This window comes from Triticum aestivum, chromosome 4A (genome assembly GCF_018294505.1).
Source record: "Triticum aestivum cultivar Chinese Spring chromosome 4A, IWGSC CS RefSeq v2.1, whole genome shotgun sequence".
NCBI classification, from domain to species: domain Eukaryota; kingdom Viridiplantae; phylum Streptophyta; class Magnoliopsida; order Poales; family Poaceae; genus Triticum; species Triticum aestivum.
The window spans coordinates 208,529,596-208,552,144 of record NC_057803.1 but is presented as its reverse complement, the minus strand read 5'-3'; positions in this window follow the sequence as shown (position 1 = coordinate 208,552,144).

Below are 22,549 nucleotides of genomic sequence, written 5' to 3'. Positions count from 1 at the left end.
AACGCCGGTCTTGGCATCAAGCCGAGCACAAGGTTTTCACCCGGATTCGCTCGAAAAACCTCCATCACGTATTGTGTGCACGGGTCGCCGCCGATCTGAGCCGCCGCACATGGAGCATGCCGCACCGGCTAGATCAGATCTGTCCGGAGGGCACAACCCGCATGGGCCCTCCATGCCGCCACCGCCGATCCGAGGTCAGATGGTGTGTCGCCGCAGACCCGGCCGCCGCCGCCGAACGCCGCCACGCAGCCCGAGGCAGGGCCGGCTGCCGTACCCTACCATCGCCGCCCTTGGCTGAGGCAGCCGCCGCGCCGCCAGGCCAGATCGGCCGTGCCACCCACGCCGCAGGGCTCTGCACCGCCCGCATGGCGCAGGCAAGAGGGAAGACCCCCGCCACCGCCATCAGCCCCGGGCTATAGCCGGCAGCGTCCTTCGACGTCGGCGGAGGGAGGGGAGGACGGATGGGGACCCTCGGCAGCTAGGGTTTTAGATCCCGCCCGAGTCGCCCGAGCGGGGGCGACGCGGGGGGCCTGCGTGAGACCGAGTTACTCACATGACTTAAACAGACAACCCCACCTCCATGACATGCTAAGAAGAAAAAGTCTGACTGCTACAAAAGTTGTTTCAAATAATGCTTACATGAGTTTGAAAATAATAATAATGCTTACACGTTACTTTGGTGAACTATGTGATCTGTGCTGGTGTAAGATATATTTTTTAAGGGAATGTGTATTCGAATTGAATTGCTCATGTAAGTTTACTAATAAAAATGATAGTAAAACAGTGTATGCTTGACGGACATATAAATAAATGAAACTGAGCTCACTAAATATGTAAGTGAGTCTATTAAGCAAATATTACATATTTCTTGATGAACTATTTTTACCCACTTTGAACAAATATATTGCTTATAGACTTTGTTTTAGTGTGATATGAGGTTAGTTCATTCATATTGTATTTAGAAGTTATGGGTGCCTAATTATAAAATTTTATAATCCCGATGTTGTTGTGATTCCTACCATCTTAAGATCACAATATTAGGCACAAAAATAAAAAATTAAAGCTTGCAATGCTAAAATATAAAGACACATGAACCAAATTATTTGGAAGTAAATAAAGAAATTTAATATTTTTTTCCTATAAGTATTACCAATGTGAAACTAACCATTTTTCAGAAGTAATATTAGACTAAAAATTTCCTATATTTCAATCCAATATTGTTTCCCATCACACATCACACATGTATGTCGTTGGATTAATTTTATGTTTATGTTTCACAAAATATCTAGCCCGTGTAGGCCCATGGGTTGATGACTAGTAATTCAAATTTGAACTACAAGCACATGCTTCAATGCACCAAAGTTGGTTGAAAAATTACACGTGTGTCCTTGGGTAAATTTCTAGGTCTCATGCAAGAGATGGGAATGAAATTCAAACACCATGGCACTGTTGATTGTCGGCAAAATGTTGAGATGCACTACTGGGGAAAACCTTATACACAGAGGTATAGCAGTAGCGTTGGTCAAAACTTGGCGCTAGCGCTACTTAGTAGTAGCGCTTGTTGCAAAACCACGCTACAACCATTGTTTTAGCAGTAGCGCGTCTTCACGGAAAAGCGCTACTACTAAAATTCCATCACTAATGCCGGTAGGCTAGGAATAGTAGTAGCGGTTCACCCAGAAGCAAAACTTTGTAGCAGCGCGTTTATGCTGTAGAGCGCTACTGCTATGAAAAAGAAAATAAATAAAAAAATAAGTAGAAAAGTAAATAAAAATGAAAGAAATAGAAAAAGGAGAAATGAAAAAAAAGAAAATGTAAAGAAAACAAAAGAAAAAGAAAAATAAAACAGAAAGGAATAGTTGTAGCGCGTTTCTCTGGAACACGCTATAGCTATCTTAGCTATAGCGCGTTTCGACAAAACGCGCTACTGCTAGTTTGACTCAAATCCCGGCAACCCGGGCTCAAAATTTTGCTAAGTCCTTTCCCCCCTTTCTACTCCCGGCACCCCTGTCCCCCAGCTGCTCCATCGCCGCCGTTGCCCTGCCGCCTTCGACCACACCGCCACCGCCCGAGGCCGCCTTCGACCACACCGTCGCCGCCCACCGCCTTCGACCACACCGCCGCCACCCGAGGCCGCCCTCGACCTCACAGCCGCCGCCCGAGGCCATCGTTGACCTCATCGCTGCCGCCCTCGAGCTCATCGCCGCCGCCCTCGACCTCACCGCCGCCCGAGCCAGAGCCTGCCCTCGCCGCCGACCGTAAGGCTCTGCCTCTCCTGTCCCCTACCCTCCTCTCTCTCTCTGCTAGGGCAATTCATATATATGTTGATACTGTGTTGATGTTCATATGAACCCTAGATTTTTTAGGGCAGTAGGCATTTTATAGCATTTAGGAAAAATGATTAGCAATTTTTTTAGGAAATTAGCTAGGGCAATTTTTATGAAAATGCCTAAACAGTAATTCCATTTAGCTTTAAACTAATAGGGGGTATATAAATAATAGTAGCATTTAGATTTAAATTAACAGAGGCTATAAATAAAAAACACTTAGCTATAAAAAATTTGGACTACGGACCTGAATTTGTTCCAAATTTCATTCAAATGAAATTTGAATTATTTGGACTATGGACCTGAATATTTTTGAAGAAATTTGGTGTAGGTACTAAGGTCTTGCTGTGGAAATTTTGGTGAGGTCAGAAGGGTTAGAGAAAATGGAGTTCCTAGACTTTTAGCTTTAGGCCTCCTTTGGTTTAGAGGAATCTTGTAGGAATTTCATAGGATAGGATTTCTATAGGAAAAATTCCTTTAGAGCCCTTTGGTTTGTAGGAATGGAATCCTATTCCTATGGAGGAATTCTTCCTATCCTCCACATTTCATAGGAAAATAAACATTAGCCTAGACTCAATGGAAAAAAATCCTATGATGTGAATCAAAGGGCATCTCCTTTCCTATTCCTACTCATAGGATTTGAGATACATGTCATCTCATTTTCTATGACTTTCCTATTCCTACGATTTTTCTACCCTATGAACCAAAGGATAGACAAAAAACAAAAGTATTTAGCTATAAATAAAAAATAGTAGCTATGGCATTGAGCTATAAACAAAAAATAGAATTGTTTTTCTTTTCAAAAACTTGGTCAAACTAATTGTTGCTATGTAAACAAAAAACAAGACTGTTTTTATATGATATATGTCATTGATGTTCATTTGCATATTTCATTATTGTTGATTATATCTTTTCATTGAAGTGGCCATGTTATATGCAAATTCCTCAATAGTGTTTGCTCATGTTATATCTTTTCATTGAAGTTGTTCGATTGTGCCCAAGTGGCTTTGTTGTTTCTAGGGAATGATGCTGAGTGGCCTATGTTTTGCCGGAATGTTGATTCATTTCTGTTCCGGCAAATTTCAGGTTCTTGATTTGTCCACTTTTTAGCAAAGTTCATGCCGAATTTTTCCGTGAATTTCGGCATGACTTGTGCTACAAACTAGGACATATCGAGTGCCCGGGATTTGCTGCACCAGGAAGGAGTCAACATTCCTGCAAAACAATAGGCCTTTTTATGTCATTATTCATTTTATTAGGTTTAGAATTAATTGACTAGATTTAATCATAGGAAACATGGCTAGCAACGATGAAGGACAGGGTTCTGGTGATTGCGACGACGTCTACCGGGCGGCAGACGAATTTTTTAGCCTTGCCAACAATCAACTGATGTTGTTTCTTGGCCCACCGGTGGCATCGAGGACTGAGACTGACACGCAGACTGGTGCTGAGACTGAGACCGGCGCTGAGACTCAGACCAACATCGAGACCGGCGCTGAGACTGAGGCCGGCGCTGCCTCGGGGAGCGGAGCCGGTGTAGAACCGAAAGCAAAGAGGCAACGGCTTCCTAACAAACTCAGGACTACTAGACTGGTGGTCACGGAGGTGGACGACGACAATTTTGAGCCAAAGGCGCCCGAGGAAGCGCGTCGATGCTACGGCAATCAAATAGGCTGCATGGTATGGACAACCGCCACCATCAACGATGAGAAACTATAAAAGATAGAAAATATGAGGAGCTCCGTCCTAAAGAAGTTTCACCAGATATTCTTGTTCCCAGGCCGGAATGAGAAGGATTATGAAGATCCAGATGAGGACCCGACAATGAAGAAGATAAACAAACACGCCATGACCAAGTTTAGCGATGCGTTGGCCGCCTGGAAAAATCGAGTGAAAGCAAAGATCATCGACAAGAAGGAACCCTACTCCGAGATTGTAAAGGATAATCCGACAATCACGGAAGAGCAGTTTCAAATATTCAAGGAGGGTTGCGAGGCCGAAGCTGCCAAAAAAAAGTCTAAGTACATGAAGGGGCTTCAAGAGAGGAACATTGGGAGCCACCACCTCGGAAGCCGTGGTTACGGCGGAAAGACGTCCAAATGGGCCAAGGAGGACGCGGAAGCCGCGAGTCGGCATCCCAGACCCCTTGGCGGATTTCACCGTCCCGCAGGAGCGTGACGTCCTCAGGGCCCGACACCGTTGGGACCCAGTGAAGAAGGTTTATGAGACAAAACCGGTCATTACGGAGTTCATGAGACTGCTGGTAATTTTATTTTCTGATCAATTCGACTCCACACGTTAGTCATATTTGTAAACCATCCTTATGCCTTTTGCAGAGAGAGCAGCACCGGATTGCGGTCGAAAGCGACTCGCCGTCTGAGGCATTGGCGAGGCCCAAGTGGGACACTCCATTCAACCGGGCATTGAACATATTGAAACGACAACCGGTGGATACTCGACCGTCGTATGGACGCGTGCACGGTGTCGGAGATGGCGCCACGTGGAAGAAGTACTACCGTGAGACCACGGAGGAGAGAAAGGAAAGACGGAGGTTAACTGAAGAAAACATCGACAAGAAGGTTGAGATTGCGGTTGAGAAGAAATCATCTCAGACAGTTGCAACAGCGGTAGCTGCCGTAAAACAGGTGGTTGCAGATTTGTCTACTTCCTTGGTGACGGGCGTTTTCACTTGGACAAGGCAAAATCCAGAAAAAAATGCAGAGGACTTTCCCCTTGCTGACTTCTTGGGGAGCAGCTTGACTAGCGTTGCACCAGCACCTGCTCCCGCACTAGCTCCCGCACCTGCTCCCGCACCGGACGTGCTCGGTGGTGCTTCGTCTTTGGCTAAGCTCGACGCCCTCACGGTATCTGTCACACCGGCCCCCTTCAATATAAATGTATAATGCCCGTTTTCATTGCCTTTCGGATGTCTCACGTCGCAGACTTTTCTTTGCAGGCCGACGAAACCCCGTGCACCATATTGTACACCATCGGCGACCAGAAGGTGGACGTGGGGAAGGCGGCAATAATGGAGCCGAAGGAACCATTGTTCCACAGCCGGCTGATCCCCCCGAACGTCTTCAAGGTTTCCGTGGCCAGTGTCAAACCAGGCCATGAGAATTTTCCTCCTCCAATACTAGTGGAGGATGACGACGAGACACCGCGGCGGCTTGGTGATTGTTGCATTGGGTGGGTCCTGTTGTGGCCAAAGAGTCTGCTTCGTCTAGAGGCGGCCGGGAGCACACCCACGAGCACACAGCCTCAGCAAGGTATGAACATCAACACCCCACCTACCCAATTAGCGTCGGGTGTCGGGTTGGCTGATAGCGGACGGGGTAAGGAGGCTCCATTAGTCGCTGATGACGTCACCATGGATGAGGATGAGGACGACGATGGCGCTGAACAGTATGTCTATACTGGCGCCGCCTCAGGGTTTGAGCGTCATGAGTCGGTGCCTAAATTGCCGTCTCAACGTATTTTGGACGACCTTCCGATAGTAAATAAGTCTAGGAAGAGAGCGAGGAAAGGCAAAAAAGCTGATTCTATGATCCAGCCGCCTCAGCAGCCTCGGCTTCAGGACCGTATAGATATCCCCGATGCAGATAAATGGCATATCCCCAATCAACCAATCCTACCTGCAACAGCGCTACGGGTCAGATTCGGCGATCTAAGGAGACTTCATGACGATGTGCTGCGGGTAGAGAAAGGCCTCATCGCCTCGAAAGATCCAGGATACCCACTCTATGTGGTTAATGTTCCGCGGCAAATGTCGTACGTCGACAGCTTCCCCGTGGATAAGTTCTTCCTCCGATTCGATTACATATTCGACATGTTTCACGTGAAGAAGCTGGATTTTACGTTTGCCCGCCTTTATGCCTTGCACATGAACTACATCATTGGGGTTGAGCAGATATCTCATATCTGTGTCGCTGACCCGTACTACATGCACGAGGGCTTCTTGGGAGTCTGCGCAAAGCACCGTGAATACGCGAGGGATTACATCGTCAGTTTCATGCTCGCCAATAAGGACAAGGAGGCGATTCTCATGCCTTATCATCCCGTGTAAGTCATCCGCGCTGCTATCCTTCCTTCGATTTCAATCATTCATTTGCATGATGGAGGCTAATTAATTTGAGGTGTACTTATTTTGCGCAGCCGCGGGCGCGCCGTCCTCATCATTCTCTACCCCCGATTCTCCCACGCTCTTTACTTGGAATCGTCGAAGAACATTCACAAAAAGGATTACACCCACATCAAGGATGTTCTCGACAGTGCTATGTTTTACTACCAAGCAAGGGGTGGAGAGGTCAGGGACAAGAAGAGAAGGGGCGGCAGGGTCGCCTTCGGCCATAAGACCAACTTCTGCTGCATCCGGCAACCGAACGATTCTCTTAATGATGGATTCTATGTCCTACACCACATGCTAGAGTACAGACGGGATCACCAGAACCTTCGCATGTCACCTAGATCCGGCGATGCCCATATTCTGCAATGGGCAAAGGACATAGGAGATATCGAGGATCATCGACTTCGAGCTGAGTTCTATAACATCCAGCGCGAACTTGCCCAAATCATCATGAAGGAGGTCGTCGAAAAAACAGGGATGTTCTACGGAGAAGGACAAATGTCGCGGGAAGACGTCCAAACATGGATAGCCTCTCAGCGTCTCGATATGAAGCCTTTCACTAAGCTCGAGGAATATCTCCCTGACTTGGATGGATGGAACGACATGTTGGAGTGATTGTCGATATATGACAATGTGTCCATTTAGTCCATACTTTCTGTATGACAAAACTTTGAGTTATGCACGGTGAAACTTTATTTGTGATGTAATTAAACCGTCCTCCTCCTCGACTAGCGAAAATCACTCTAGTTAGGGCATTTTGGGGTACGATGAACTTTGTTGTTTATGCTTATGATATGTTGTTTCTATTTTTGCCAAGTCTGTCTCTTTCTGTTGCTCAACTATATATGTTGCATATCATCGACTCATGTGACGATGCAGGTGCATAGATCATAGATGGCGAAGAAGTGCTACGCCAGGAGTATATATACGACAAGTGGCCGGAGTGTCAGGCCCAGGTGTACCGGTTTCCGGTTTCCGAGAGACAGGCAGTAGTTAGTTTAGGTTCACGCTAATGTGAGAGAGGGATACAAACTCATGTACTCAAAGTGATATCTCTTCTCGCGTATATCATTGTTTAGATGGATGACGATGTATTTGCAAGTAATCGAGACTTGTATCGCTATTTTCGAGATGATGACGAGAGACCACTTTGTGTTGGATGATGATTATGATGATGACATGATTTGATGAGACTAATTGTATGTATATGGTATGATTACATTTGTATGTGTATGATATGCTAAAGATTATTGTATAAAGCCTATTCAAATACAAAACAAATGCAAAACAAATATGCAGGGAAAAAAACTAATAAAACTAGTAGTAGCGAGGGGGGGAAATTTAGCAGTAGCGCCGCCTTACCAGTAGCGCTTCCCAGTAAACAGCGCTGCAGATAATATCAGCAGCGCCCTTTTCTAAAGAGCGCTACAGCTATTCATGTATAGCAGTAGCGTGGGACAACAGGCGTTACTGCTATACGTTAGTTGTAGCGCCTTATTAGTAGCGCCGGTCCCCGCGCTACTGAGAGGCCCAAAACCCGCGCTGCTGCTAGACTTTTCCCTAGTAGTGATGCCTGGTTTTTAAATTCTAGTAAATCCAAAACTCGTCTGAAATTCATGAAACTTGGCATGCTATCATGAAGCGGCATCAACATGTCGTGGTGAAAATTTTGTCCCAAGTGGGGCAGGTTCGGGTATAAGCTTCTCACAAACCAGAGCTTCTCACAACAAGCATAATGGTTTCAATAGGGAACGTACCACCTTTGGTGATGGAATGATATCCGTTGCCTCTTATTGCTTTCAAAATTTTTCTAGTGTGAACATAGAACAACACGACTGTGGTGTTCAATCTTGGAAATTTTCGGGGTTCGTTTGGCCTTTTTAATGCATTAACTATGTTTTCTAGGCATTTTATGTGCATAATTCAAATTTGAACTACAAGCACATGCTCCAATGCACTAAGGTTGGTTGAAAAATCACATGTGTGTCCTTGGGTGAATTTCTAGGTCCCATGCAAGAGATGGGAATGAAATTCAAACACCAGGGCACTGTTGATTGCCGGCAAAATGTTGAGATGCCTAGTTTTTAAATTCTAGTAAATCCAAAACTCGTATGAAATTCATGAAACTTGGAATGCTATCATGGAGTGGCATCAACATGCCATGGAGAAAATTTTATCCCATTTGGGACAGGTTCTGGTATAAGCTTCTCACAAACCAGAGCTTCTCACAACAAGCATGATGGTTTCGATAGGGAACGTACCACCTTTAGGGACGAGACGATATCCGTTGCCTCTTATTGCTTTCAAAAAATTTCTAGTGTCAGCACAGAACAATAGGAGTGTTGTGTTCAATCTTGGAATTTTCCGAGGTTCGTTTGGCCTTTTTTATGCATTAACTGGGGTTTCTAGGCATTTTATGTGCATAATTCAAATTTGAACTACAAGCACATGCTCCAATGCACTGAGGTTGGTTGAAAAATCACATGTGTGTCCTTCGGTGAATTTCTAGGTTCCATGCAAGAGATGGGAATGAAATTCAAACACTAGAGCACTGTTGATTGCCGGAAAAACGTTGAGATGCCTAGTTTTTAAATTCTAGTAAATCAAAAACTCGTATGAAATTCATGAAACTTGGCATGCTATCATGGAGCAGCATTAACATGCCGTGTTAAAAAAATTGTCCCATTTGGGGGAGGTTCGGGTATATGCTTCTCACAAACCAGAGCTTCTCACAACAAGCATGATGGTTTCAGTAGGGAATGTCCCACCATTGGGGACGAAATGATATCCATTGCTTCTTATTGCTTTCAAAAAAATTCTCGTGTCAACATAGAACAACAAGAGTGTTGTGTCAATTTTTGGGATTTTTTGGGGTTCGTTTGGACATTTTTATGCATTAATTGAGTTTTCAATGCATTTATGTGCATAATTCAAATTTGAACTACATGCACTCCAATGCACTAAGGTTGGTTGGAAATCTAATCTGTGTCCTTGGGTGAAGTTCTAGGTCCCATGCAAGAGATGGGAATGAAACTCAAACACCAGGGCACTGTTGATTGCCGGAAAAACGTTGAGATGCCTGGTTTTTAAATTCTAGTAAATCCAAAACTCGTCTGAAATTCATGAAACTTGGCATGCTATCATGGAGCGGCATCAACATGCCATGTTAAAAAAATTGTCCCATTTGGGGCAGGTTCGAGTATATGCTTCTCACAAACCAGAGCTTCTCACAATAGGCATGATGGTTTCGGTAGGGAATGTCCCACCTTTGGGGACGAAACGATACCCATTGCCTCTTATTGCTTTGAAAAAAAATTCTCGTGTCAACGTAGAACAACAGGAGTTTTGTGTCAATTTTTTGGGATTTTTAGGGTTTGTTTGGACATTTTATGCATTAACTGAGTTTTCAATGCATTTATGTGCATAATTCAAATTTGAACTATATGCACATGCTCCGGTGCATATAAATTGGTTCAAAAATCAAATATGTGTCCTTGGGTGCATGCTTAGGTCCCATGCAAGAAATGGGAATGAATTTCAAACACCAGGGCACCGTTGATTGCCGGCAAAACATTGAGATGCCTCATTTTTAAATTCTAGTAAATCCAAGACTCGTCTGAAATTCATGAAACTTGGCATGCTATCATGGAGCGGCATCAACATGTCGTGTTAAAAAATTTGTCCCATTTGGGCAGGTTCTGGTATATGCTTCTCACAAACCAGAGCTTCTCACAACAAGCATGATGGTTTTGGTAGGGAATGTCCCACCATTAGGGACGAAACGATATCCATTGCCTCTTATTGCTTTCAAACTTTTTCTCGTGTCAACATAGAACAACAAGAGTGTTGTGTCAATTTTTGGGATTTTTCGGGGTTCGTTTGGACATTTTTATGCATTAACTGAGTTTTCATTGTATTTATGTGCATAATTCAAATTTGAACTACATGCACACGGTCCAATGCACTAAAGTTGGTTGAAAAATCTAATCTGTGTCCTTGGGTGAAGTTCTAGGTCCCATGCAAGAGATGAGAATCAAATTCAAACACCAGGGCACTGTTGATTACCGGCAAAATGTTGAGATGCCTGGTTTTTAAATTCTACTAAATCCAGAACTCGTCTGAAATTCATGAAACTTGGCATGCTATCATGGAGCGGCATCAACATGCCGTGTTAAAAAATTTGTCCCATTTAGGGTAGGTTCAGGTATACGCTTCTCACAAACCAGAGCTTCTCACAACAAGCATGATGGTTTCAGTAGGGAACGTCCCACCTTTGGAGACGAAACAATATCCATTGCCTCTTATTGCTTTCAAAAATTTTCTCGTGTCAACATAGAACAACAGGAGTTTTGTGTCAATTTTTGGGATTTTTCGAGGTTCGTTTGGACATTTTTATGCATTAACTGAGTTTTCAATCCATTTATGTGCATAATTCAAATTGAACTACATGCACATGCTCCAGTGCATATAAATTGGTTGAAAAATTAAATCTGTGTCCTTTGGTGCATGCTTACGTCCCATGCAAGAAATGGGAATAAATTTCAAACACCAGGGCACCGTTGATTGTCGGCAAAACATTGAGATGCCTCGTTTTTAAATTCTAGTAAGTCTAAAACTCGTCTGAAATTCATGAAACTTGGCATGCTATCATGGAGCGGCATCAACATGCCGTGTTAAAAAAATTGTCCCATTTGGGGCAGGTTTGGGTATATGCTTCTCACAAACCAGAGCTTCTCACAACAAGCATCATGGTTTCCGTAGGGAACGTCCCACGCTTGGTGACGAAACGATATCCACTGCGTCTTATTGCTTCCAAAAATTTTGTCGTGTCAACATAGTAAAACAGGAGTGTTGTGTCAATTTTTGTGATTTTTTGGGGTTCTTTTGGACATTTTTATGCATTAACTGAGTTTTGAATGCATTTATGTGCATAATTCAAATTTGAACTACATGCACATGCTCCAGTGCATATAAATTGGTTGAAAAATCAAATATGTGTCATTGGGTGCATGCTTAGGTCCCATGCGAGAAATGGGAATGAATTTCAAACACCAGGACACCGTTGATTACCGACAAAACATTGAGATGCCTGGTTTTTAAATTCTAGCAAATCCAAAACTCGTCTGAAATTCATGAAACTTGGCATGCTATCATGGAATGGCACCCGACATGATGTGGTATTTTTCGTGGCCATTTTGAGAGAAGGCGCACTCGAATAATGACAGCCAACAAAGGCATTTTGAAAAAATAGCTACCACTTTAATATCTCAAACGTTTGTATAGTTCAAACCGTGTGCATTCTGTTAACCATTCACGTGATGCCACGTGTCTTGGTCTTATTGGTTGTAGGAGGTGCCGTGCGGATAGCTGCTTGACCTTGACTGAACGGGAGGCATGCGAGCGCAGTTCGGTGCGCTGGCTGACCGAGAGGCGTGCAATCTGTCCTCCAATGCGCAGGCTCACCGGGAAACGTGCGACCTGTATGCTGCACAGGCTCACTGGGAAGCGAGCCCTTTGACTTCCATGGCCGCCCTCCTTTCTCTCCATTAATGGCGCCCGAGCCGCTGTTTAATACGGGCGGCCTTACTATTCGCCTCCCATTCCCCTGCCCCCTGCAGACCTCCACCGACATGGCGCAGAATGATCACCTGCCACTAGTCTTCAAGTTTTGTGAAGTCGACTCTGAGCCGGAGGAGATAGAAAATAAGGAAGAATGGGGCCTCATGGACATTGCCTAGAACGAGCTGGCCGTGGCGGTTGCTGCCCCCGCTCCCATCCCAGCTCCCATCCCCGCGCCCGCGCCAGTGACCATACCCGTAGCATTGACGGGCTGGTCACCGAGCAGTGTCGTAGAGCTGGAAGCCACAGGCATCAGCGAGGTCTCCGCGGACCCGCGCGAGCTCGTGTACATGCGAACGCCAACGCCCGTGCCCGTTGTCGGTGTCAAAACCGGCGGATCTCGGGTAGGGGGTCCCGAACTATGCGTCTAAGGCGGAGGGTAACAGGAGGCAGGGGACACGATGTTTACCCAGGTTTGGGCCCTCTCGATGGAGGTAATGCCCTACTTCCTGCTTGATTGATCTTGATGATATGAGTATTACAAGAGTTGATCTACCACGAGATCGTAGAGGCTAAACCCTAGAAGCTAGCCTATGGTATGATTATCTGTTGTCCTACGGACTAAACGCTCCTGTTTATATAGACACCGGAGGGGGCTAGGGTTACACAGAGTCGGTTACAAGGGAGGAGATCTACATATCCGTATTGCCAAGCTTGCCTTCCACGCCAAGGAGAGTCCCATCCGGACACGGGACGAAGTCTTCAATCTTGTATCTTCATAGACCAACAGTCTGGCCAAAGGATATAGTCCGGCTGTCCAGAGACCCCCTAATCCAGGACTCCCTGAGTAGCCCCCGAACCAGGCTTCAATGATGATGAGTCCGGCGCACAGATTGTCTTCGACATTGCAAGGCGGGTTCTTCTCCAAATTCTGAATATCTGCTGAGTAGTGTCCAGCTCCCCATAAATGTTGCACTTCTTGGCTTCCGTGCCCAATAAGGGCTATCTTCCACGTGTCGAGCGAATGCGAGGAGCCAGGGCATTTTTACATTCGCCACCCTAGCCATGTAAGTAAACTGTCTATTAAAGAGACAGGGATTCTTAGATCCAGACCACACCATCCTCCCACGGCGAGTATCCATCGGAGCGCGCTCGGAAAAATCCATTCCAACGTGGCGGGCCATCGCAGCTCCTCCTCCCGCTCCCATAGCCCTAATCCCGGTGATTGGGAGAAGTGTTCCGTCCCGCACAGCCAATTAGTAGAGTTACAGACCCAGGGATTTCTCCCTCCAGCGTATATGGTCCCTGTTCGAGCCGGGCTCACCACCTATAATGGCGGGGAGCAAGCGGAGAGCTTCCCCAATCCCTCCAAGGGGGAGCGGGTATGCCTTGTCCCTTATTTACTAAGGGGACTTGGATTTCCAATCCATCCATTCCTCCACGGGCTCCTGGAGTTTTATGGCCTCCAGTTGCATAATTTCACCCCCGCTTCCATATTACACACCGCTGGTTATGTTGCCCTTTGTGAGCCGTTTCTGGGCTGCGAAGCTCATTTCGAGCTGTGGAAGAGGCTATTTTGCCTTGTGCCCTGTACACAGAAGGGGTCAATATATCAACTGGGCGGAGCCGAAATATGGCGCATCGCCGGGATCGGATACCTGTCCGGTACCCCGAAGAAGACGTCCGAAGACTGGCCTTCGGAGTGGTTTTACATGGAGGACGTCCCCCTTCCAGATCCTATTCGGATGGGTCTTCCCGAGTTCGACAATGCCCCTTTGAAGAAACGCTGAAGCTGGCGCCCACGGAGCCCTCAGGAGGAAGATAACGGAGAACTCCTTTACATGATGGGCAAGATAAAAGTGCTGGCTCAATCAGGACTGACAATAATCGAGGTTATGTCAATATGTATAATGCGGGGGGTGCAGTCACTTCAATATCGAGGGCACCCCATGTGGCGCTTTAACAGGGAAGATGATGCCACCCGCTGCGGGTGTAAGGGACCGGACTCAGTTGCTGCTCTAGCAAAAATTCTGTCCGATTTGTTCAAGGGAGAGGAAGAGGAGTTCATCCGTATTAAGCCACGGGATGGATTCTCCATGTACAACCTTCCAAGCTGGGTGAGCTGTCACTTTTTACTCCCAACCTTCCCGCATTCTTCGTCATAAATAGTCACCTTGCCGTTTCATGGCAGGAACTGCGAAAAGCTGTAAGGGAGGTCAACAGCCCACCTCCACAACCGGAGGACCCTGACCGGGCCCTCGATCCCGGACTCGAAGAGGATCCAGACATATTTGTGGAGCTGATCGACAGGACATTCTATCGATTGAGCTGGGATGATGCCATGGTGGCCATCATAGCCGATTATCCTGGGCTACTCCCTGCATCGCATGTAAGAAAAACCGGAGTCCCAACTTCCGAGAAGGATCCCCTTTTATGCACTTCACCTACCGTACACATATGGTGTTTTACAGGGAAGGCCTTCGGGATGCCATGCCGAACCCGCAATGACTCACCAACAAGGGACACTGAAGCCGGGTAGGCCAAAAAGGAAGGCGGTCAGGACTGAGACGCCGACGCAGAGGTATGATACAGAACCATGCTCAGTGGTTGTCGTCTTTCTTAAAATACAATGACGTCCATGTTTCCTAGTAGGAAAAACACTCGCTGGACTATATCCAGAGAGGTTGCCGATCACGCCTCCACCAGTCAGGCTCCAGGGCCGGACATAGAGGCGGAAGCTAACACGGGGTGAACGCCGGATGCTCCTCCTACAGAGGATGCGGATAGACTATCCGCTACAAATTCCAAAGTGGAGAGCGCCATGAATCACAGGCCTCGCCGGGCCGTACTCCATGATGCTTGTTTCTCCCAAGAGGCATTCGATGCCTTCAACTCAGGAGACGCGTACATCCGTGCTGCTCAATACGGTCTTGCCAGAGCCACGGACCAGTATGTAAAGGATATACGGGTAAGAAAATCTGGCGATTATATATATCAGTAGCCTCTGAGACTTGAAACAGTTGACACAACTGATTTAAGGATCATTATTTGTGCAGGTTCTTATAGAGAAGAATACCCAATTGTCTCAAGAGCTGGAAGAGTGCAATATCTGAATTTTCGGGATATAACAAGGTGCGGGATGAATTTTAGGGACAAGCCTAACATGTAATATTGTACTTGTATGTACCAAATCAATTCGCACTTCCCTCAATGAAAAAAATAAAACTATTCACACCACACAAAGAGAGATTCTTGTCCCGTTTTACTATACAAATGCTATTCAAAGCTATGAATCCATGTTATGTCCAATTAAATTTTTTCGCTCACTGTATAACGCATGTAACCTACTCATACCAACATTTTAGTGCATTCCAAATGTCTATACTACCGCTGCAACTCGAACTAAATTTGAATTCGTTTCTCTATTTCAATAAGAATCTACAATCATGATTGTTGCCAACTTCAACCATCATTCGTGTATTACCTTAACAACACACCACATGATTACTATAGAGATAGATATGAACTATGTGTACTATATGAACTCGATTTCAATTTTTTGAATACACTTGATGTTGATTCCAAATAATAGTACATTTGATGTACTAACTATATATTCATAATCTAAACCATGTTCCATACGTACACTGTGTTTATCACACAAAGTATAGTGCCCCGCCCCCTACATTATGACAAGTATTTAGCCCTGAGCTGCAAAGGCCACACATTAGCCCACATTATAATCAATGTTCTACATTATGATATCTTCTTCAAGTATCTATATCCACTTTTTTATAATGAATTATGATCTTTGTTTGTCGTTTACACCTTCATGATCCTCTTCTCTTTATAGATATCTAGCTAGCGCTAACTTTCTATCGTGCATGCACACGCCCGCCCCCCTCTCACCCTCCCACAGTGTCCCCTCCATCACGCATGTTCGTTATTTCTCTTTAGGTCGTTCACCCGCGGTGTGTGTAGGCCCCCCGGGGTCCTTCTTTCCGGCACACACCGGTCAATATACCTCTCTAGCCAAGTGTGCCTACCACAAACACATACTTCCCCTCTTCTCTTCTCACCGTACATGCCCCCCTATGTCCAATACAATTCCACGCAGGTGCACACTCCCGCCCATCTTTTCATCGATCTCATACTCGCACACTCCTCCCCCTCGACATGGTAGGCCTCTCATACCACCTCCTAGCCGCACCCCTCTCCCCCTGTCTGTCTCTCCGGACCTTATTTGCTTATAACACATGCAACATGTATACGTACCGATCTCCCTACATATAGCCAGGTAAACTATAATTCGTTTTCCCCACGCACCGATAGACTTACCTCACTAGTTATGTCTCTCCCTTTCTCGGACACACGACAGTTGATCTTCCTATGTAGTTACGTATGCTTACCACAACCATATCTTCTCCCCTCATCATCCTTGCATACCTCCCGACCCGTCTCTCACACGCATGTGTATAGACAGATACACATCCCCCACCCTCTCTTATTGATATTGCACTCGTACCCTCTGTTTGTCTAGCAGGCCTCTCCCACCATTTGTGAGACGCCACTCCACCACCAACCGTATGACGCTCTACCTTTGTCTTTCTCCCATGGATGTCAATCGATCTCCCTCAATACATAGCTAGGTCCCTCTCCTTCCCCACATATATACTAGTCGATCAGTCTTTGCCCCCCCCACACACCGATAGTCGAATGTTGTAGGTAGGTATCCATGCCACAGAGAAAGACTGCACCTCTGCCCTCTTAAATTCCAGTAGGCCAGCCGCCATGTATCTTTGACACGGGCAAACACAAATTCGATGGCACTCTTCATCGACCGCGCAGCCACACACTTCATCCCTGTCGGTGTACAAAAGTAGGGGCTCTTCTTTTGACCCCTTTACTTGTGCACGGGCAGTCAGAGCCGCGCGCCACGGCCACACTTAGCAGGGCAGAGGAGGGAAGCCGGAGAGAAACCGAAGCACGAGTAAAACCAAGGCAACGCCAAGACCAGAAGCGCAGGAGAGAAAGAGGGCGAGGTGAACTCCCTCGGCAAGATCCTTGCCGAGGCAGCCTCCACAGCCCCGGTAAGAGCCTGCCGGGGCAACTCACCCGATGCCGGCGGAGCAAGCCACCCTTGAGCCCATAGGCTCCAACCCAACCAACTACATTGGAACCAAGGCTCGGGAGGCGCCTCTGTGGTGGCATGCAAATCTTCGTCAAAATCATAAACATGTGAGATCAGATGAGGACCAAAAGACGGCGACCCTCGGCGGGATCCTAGCCGAGGAAATCCACAAGACCCCTGGCAAGACCCTTGCTGGGGACGACTACAACGCCACGACAATACCCTTGCCGGGCCCCCGGCAAGACCCTTGCCGAGGGCATCGGTAGGGCCACTGCCAGGCCCGCGCCAGCCAAGACTCCACCATCGTCCCTAAGCAGCAGCTAGCTCAACCAGTTGGGCAGGCACCTGCATGGCGACGGGCGTCCTCTACACCGACTCAGCAAGCACCTGCGTGGCGACATGCGACCCTTCATGAAGGCTCCACCACCGCGCCAGCCCAGCAGCCAGCCAACGTGGCGCCGCGATGCCTCATCAGCTCGGACGCGTGTTGAGGTCAAGAGAGGCGGCGACGGCTGGGACGTGCTTCCCTGGCGTCCCCGATAAAGGAAGAGGGGCATGTCGACAGCGCATTAAATGCGTTTGTCCGGTGGTCCCAGAGGATAGGCTCATCGACTGTAGACCTTTCCACCTCCTGTGTGCCACTGTGGCAACCCCTTTTTCTTATAAAAGGGGGCCCGAGGCGACCGGGAGAGGGATTCGGCTCTTTTGGGCAAGTTGCACCCCGTAGCTAGCTCAAGAACACAAGAACACTCAAATACATCCACCAAAGTAGGACAAGGGTATTACGCATCTTCGCGGGCCGAACCTGGGTAAACGATCCGTGTGCTTCCTATCAGACCCGCTCTTTGCACAACCTCGCGCTCGCCAACCATAGAAGGGATCCCAGTGACCCCATAGGTGTCGTTTCCACCAACATCTCTGGCGTGCCAGGTAGGGGGAGCAGTTGTGAAAATCTGGTCTGATCAGGGCAGCGACTTCATCGTGGCCTTCATTCCAAGGAAGAAGATGATCGGGCTTCACGGCACTATCTGCATATGCCGTGGACGCCCGTGCAATGATAGAAAAGCTAAGTCGTGCGAAACTTTAAGCAATTTCTGTTTATATATATGGTTATTATCCTCGAAGATGCTGCCCTGTGTATGGAAAACCTGCACGCAAAGGGGCCCTTCCGCAATTGGCAACGCCCTTGTTCTGTTTCGAGTCTGCTCAACAGCTCAAGCAGCTGCGTCGAGAGTGGCAGGGTAGCCTTCCGCAATTGGAAACACTCTCGATTCTGACTCGAGTCAAGCTCGACAGTTCAAGCGGCCGCGTTGAGAGCGGTAAGGTGGTTCGCCTGGCAGCAAGCGTACCCGGAAGGCTATTGGGGATCCGTCCTCAAGGCGCCGTGGCCTGGGTTACGCGCCGGCAAGCCTACCCGATTAATGTAGGGTGGACATACAAAGGGGGATCAAATAGGACAATAACATGCATCGTTTTCAAAAGTATTGCAGAGTTATATTACATCAATTGTTGTTGCAGTTCTAACTAAAGATATAAATTGTCTTGGCCATGAACCTGCAGCGGCAATGAGAACCGGGGTGCCTAATTCCGGCACTGGCCCTCCACCCTCTCGATTCCACCGATACGGCTAATGATGGGCTTGATACGCTCCTTGAGCGTCGTGAGGTCTGCATCCTCTGGCAAGCTCTCCGGCATGGCGTCGAAGTCGAGGTTGGGGTTCCAATGCGCCACCTTGGTGAGAACCTTGGTCATGGCACCCGGGCAAAGCATCCGGGCCTTATCGGCCAGGGAGGCTGCCCGATTGGAGTGGAGCTGCTCTAGGGCCCCGAGGACGCCCTCGAAGAAGATGGTCAGCTTGGCGTTGGGTCTCGCATTGCGCTCCAGGGTATACCTCACATTTGGCATCCCCATGGTAGCCAGCTGTGTGGTGATCCTGCCGGCGACGCCTTCGAGGCGCCCGATCCAGCGGTTCTCGCCTTCCACAAACTCGTTGTGGTTGGCGGCTTCGTTCTGCCGCAGCTGCCTCTCAGCCTCCAGATCCTTGGCCAGGGTCTCCTCCCGGGCTTTGGCCTCTAAGAGCATCCCCTCGAGACCCTCCAGCTTCAGCTTGAGGTCTTTGAGGAGTTGTTGGTCTCAGAAAGCTGCCCGGCATTGTCGAGGACTACGCCCTGCACCTCAACCAGGGCATCGTTGAGCGTGTCCTTCTCCTTGGACAACTTTAGGACCTGATCCTTCAGCCTGTCCCGCTCCACCTCCATGTCCTTCACCTTGCCGGCATGAACCAGATCCTGGGCATTGAGTGCATCCCTGTGTCTCTGCTCCAACTCGTGGGTCTGCTGCACGAAGAGCTTCTCCACCTCCTCGTCCTTGCCGCAGAGTGTTGAGACAAGCTTCTCCTCACGCGCGGCAAGGTCCTCCTCCTGGGAGTTCAGCGCGGCCTGATGTTGGGCTCGAGCGGCCTCGGCTTCGGCGGCTAGGTTCTTCACCGTCTCCTGGGCCTTCTCGATGTCGGCCCGCTTCATGGTGAGCTCGACCTCGCGCTTGGCCAGCTTGCCTTGGGCGTCCTTCAGCTCCTCACAAGCTTGGCAGAACCAAGTTTGCGCCTCGGCAACGCATCCCTTGAGGTCCTCCTCCGCCTTCTCCATCATTGCCATCCTGGACTTGGCCTTTTCCAGGCAGGCGCGATGAAGCGCCTGGAGCTTCCGAAAGCTGGCGCCCATGGCCTGGAGAAGCCGCTCTTTCAGAGAACCGTCGCCACCGACGCTTGGCTCATCGACGACCTTGAGCCCGGCGGTGGCAAGCACCTCCTCGTCGAACACCTCTCCCTCGATGGGCGCCCTGGAGCTCACGCCCCTGGAAGGTGGATGAAAAGGTCGTCGCTCACCTTCAGATACCTGCCGGAGCCAGAGGCAGTGGAGGAGGAAGGCTGGTCATCAACCACCTCCTCCTCGGCAGCAGACTTGCCGGCCTCCTCGGCAGTAGCCTTGCCGGGCTCCCCGACAGGGCCCTTGGCGGCGTCCTCAGCAGCACCCTTGGTGGCCTCCTTGGCGGTGATCTTCTTGGCCTCCGCCTCGGCGGCCTTGGCGACATCCTCGATGACGGTGTCTATGTCCTCCTGGCCCGCCGACGGAGGATCTGGATATCGAGAAGGGGATGAAGCGAAGCCAAGACCAAGATTCAGAAAGAAGAGAAAAAGAAAAGGGACGGAAGGCGAGTGTCTTTCCCATGCCGGCCTGGGAAGAAGAGGCTCCCTCCCCGCCAACATCCGGCGCCGAGGTGTGGCCACCAGTGCCCAAGCTTGCCTCCTCCTCCTCTGTGTGCATGGGCTCGATGCTTTGGCGCCCTTGCCGGGGACACCCCTCGGGGCGGCATGGTTGACGGAGGCGGCGTGTTGGGGGTAGCCCTCAGTGGCTCCTCCTGCTGCTGTCCTCCTCCTGCGATCACGGCGAAGTCAGTACCAAGGATCGTACCCCCGACACATGTTGACGAGGGGCGGGTGATGAGCTTACGCTGGGGGCTGTGCCGGGGGCTGCCGTCCGGACTACTCACCACTAGTGGCGCCCTTGAGGTGCCCGCCAAGGGCTGGCCGCCCACTGAGGATCTGTCCCTCTTCACCCTCTGGGCCAGTGTCTCCGCATCCCTGCCAAGATGAAGATAAGTCAAGAAAAGAAGCATGGTCCGGAGGGACGGAGATGACAAAAGTCGAGGCACTTACTCATCCTCCGCTTCTTCTTCCGCTGCCTTCCTCTTCCTCATCAGGCTAAGAGACCCGAGGTCAAAGAAGACCTCTGTGTCATCACCCGCAGGAGGAGGGGAAGCAGTGGAGTTGGGGAACGCTTGGACGAAGAAGAGGCAGATGCTTTCTTCTTCGCCACCGCGGCCCTCACCAATTTCTTCGCCACCGTGGCCCTCGTTTGGCGCACGGATGTCTCCTAGGCATGTCGGGGTTGCACGGCCCTGCCAGGCCGAACTGGCTCGCCGGAGCTGGCCCACCGTAGGACTTGCCCTCTCCCCATGTCTAGAGGGTCGACGGCCTAGGTCTCCTCCTCCTCTTTCGACAACTCGCCGACCACGTCTTCAATAAGAGGGGCCCCGGTGCCAGCGCTGCTGGCCTCCCCAGCGGACTCCGCCCACTAGGCGAGCTCCCTCTCCTCTGCGGCCGCCACGGCTTTGTCCTCCACGCCGCCAGCACTGCCGGCCTCCTTGGCGAGCTCTGCCTCCGCCGCCCTGGTGGCGATGTAGTCCAGCTCTGCCTGGGTGGTGTCCTGGATGAGCTGTGGCTCGTCGCGAACGTACTTCTCCTCCATGGTGTCAAAGAACTCTTGTACTTGATCCTCCGGCGGCTCGGCCCAATTTGGGACGAGGCCGTGCGCGTTGAACTCCGGCATCATGGCGATGATGTCGTTTCGGCGCGAGTTATTGCTCAGCGGGACCACCCCCGCTGGCAACCCAAACAAGGGCCCCTTGGCGACCTTGCCAGCCTTCGTGGCCTTGATGGACCTCTCAGCTCTGCCGTCGTGGCTCACGTCGAGCTGAAAAAGCTGCTGGCAGAAGTGAGCATGTGCCAACACCGTGAAGTTGTGGTTCAGGCCAGGGCGGAGCCGCATGATGTCCTCCGCATTGCTGAAGAGCCAGACAAGCCTCCCCTTGTTATGCAGCGGGGGGATTCGGCGGCGGATGAAATCTGCCTTGATCATCTCGAGGGTGAGCCCGGCCTCGGTGAGGCGAAGAATCCTGGTGGTGGTGACCATGAGCTTCGTGTCGTCGGCATCGACATTGCTCCAGTCATTTCTACAAACTGGCGACGCCTGGCGAACCTGGCAGAATTCTTGTGGATCCTCCTCCTCAATCCAGCACCACCGGCCCCGCCACTCCTCCCACCTCTCCTTCTGAGCGCCCTCCGGGTATGTCCCCTTGGACCTTGGGATCCAGGCGACGCAACCAGAGATGGCGCCTCCCTTTCGGATCCGAGGGAAGAAGTAGTGGCGGAAGAGCGCCATGTTGGGATGCACTCCGGCAAAGCCCTCACAGAGATGGGCGAAAAGAGCCATGCACGCCACGGCATTTGGGGTGAAATCCAAGAGGTGGAAACCGAAGGTATGCATGATGTCATTGAAGAAATCAGAGAAGGGGGCAGAGGCCGCAGGAAAAGTAATCGACGAAGAACGGGTACCGATTCGGGGCGGCTTTGCCGCAGTTGGCGGGGATGACATGCGTGGTAGGGTGCCCCATCATTTCTCCCCCCGTCTTGACCCCCCACAGCGGCTTGAAGTTGTCCCAGAGGTGGGCCGCGTCGACCGTCGAGGGAAAGTAGGCAAGCTGCATCCGCCGCGCTGCCGACTCATTCTCCGGCGGCTCCGGCCCTCCGGCGTCCTTGGCCACTCCCTTGCCCTTGCTAGTCTTGGG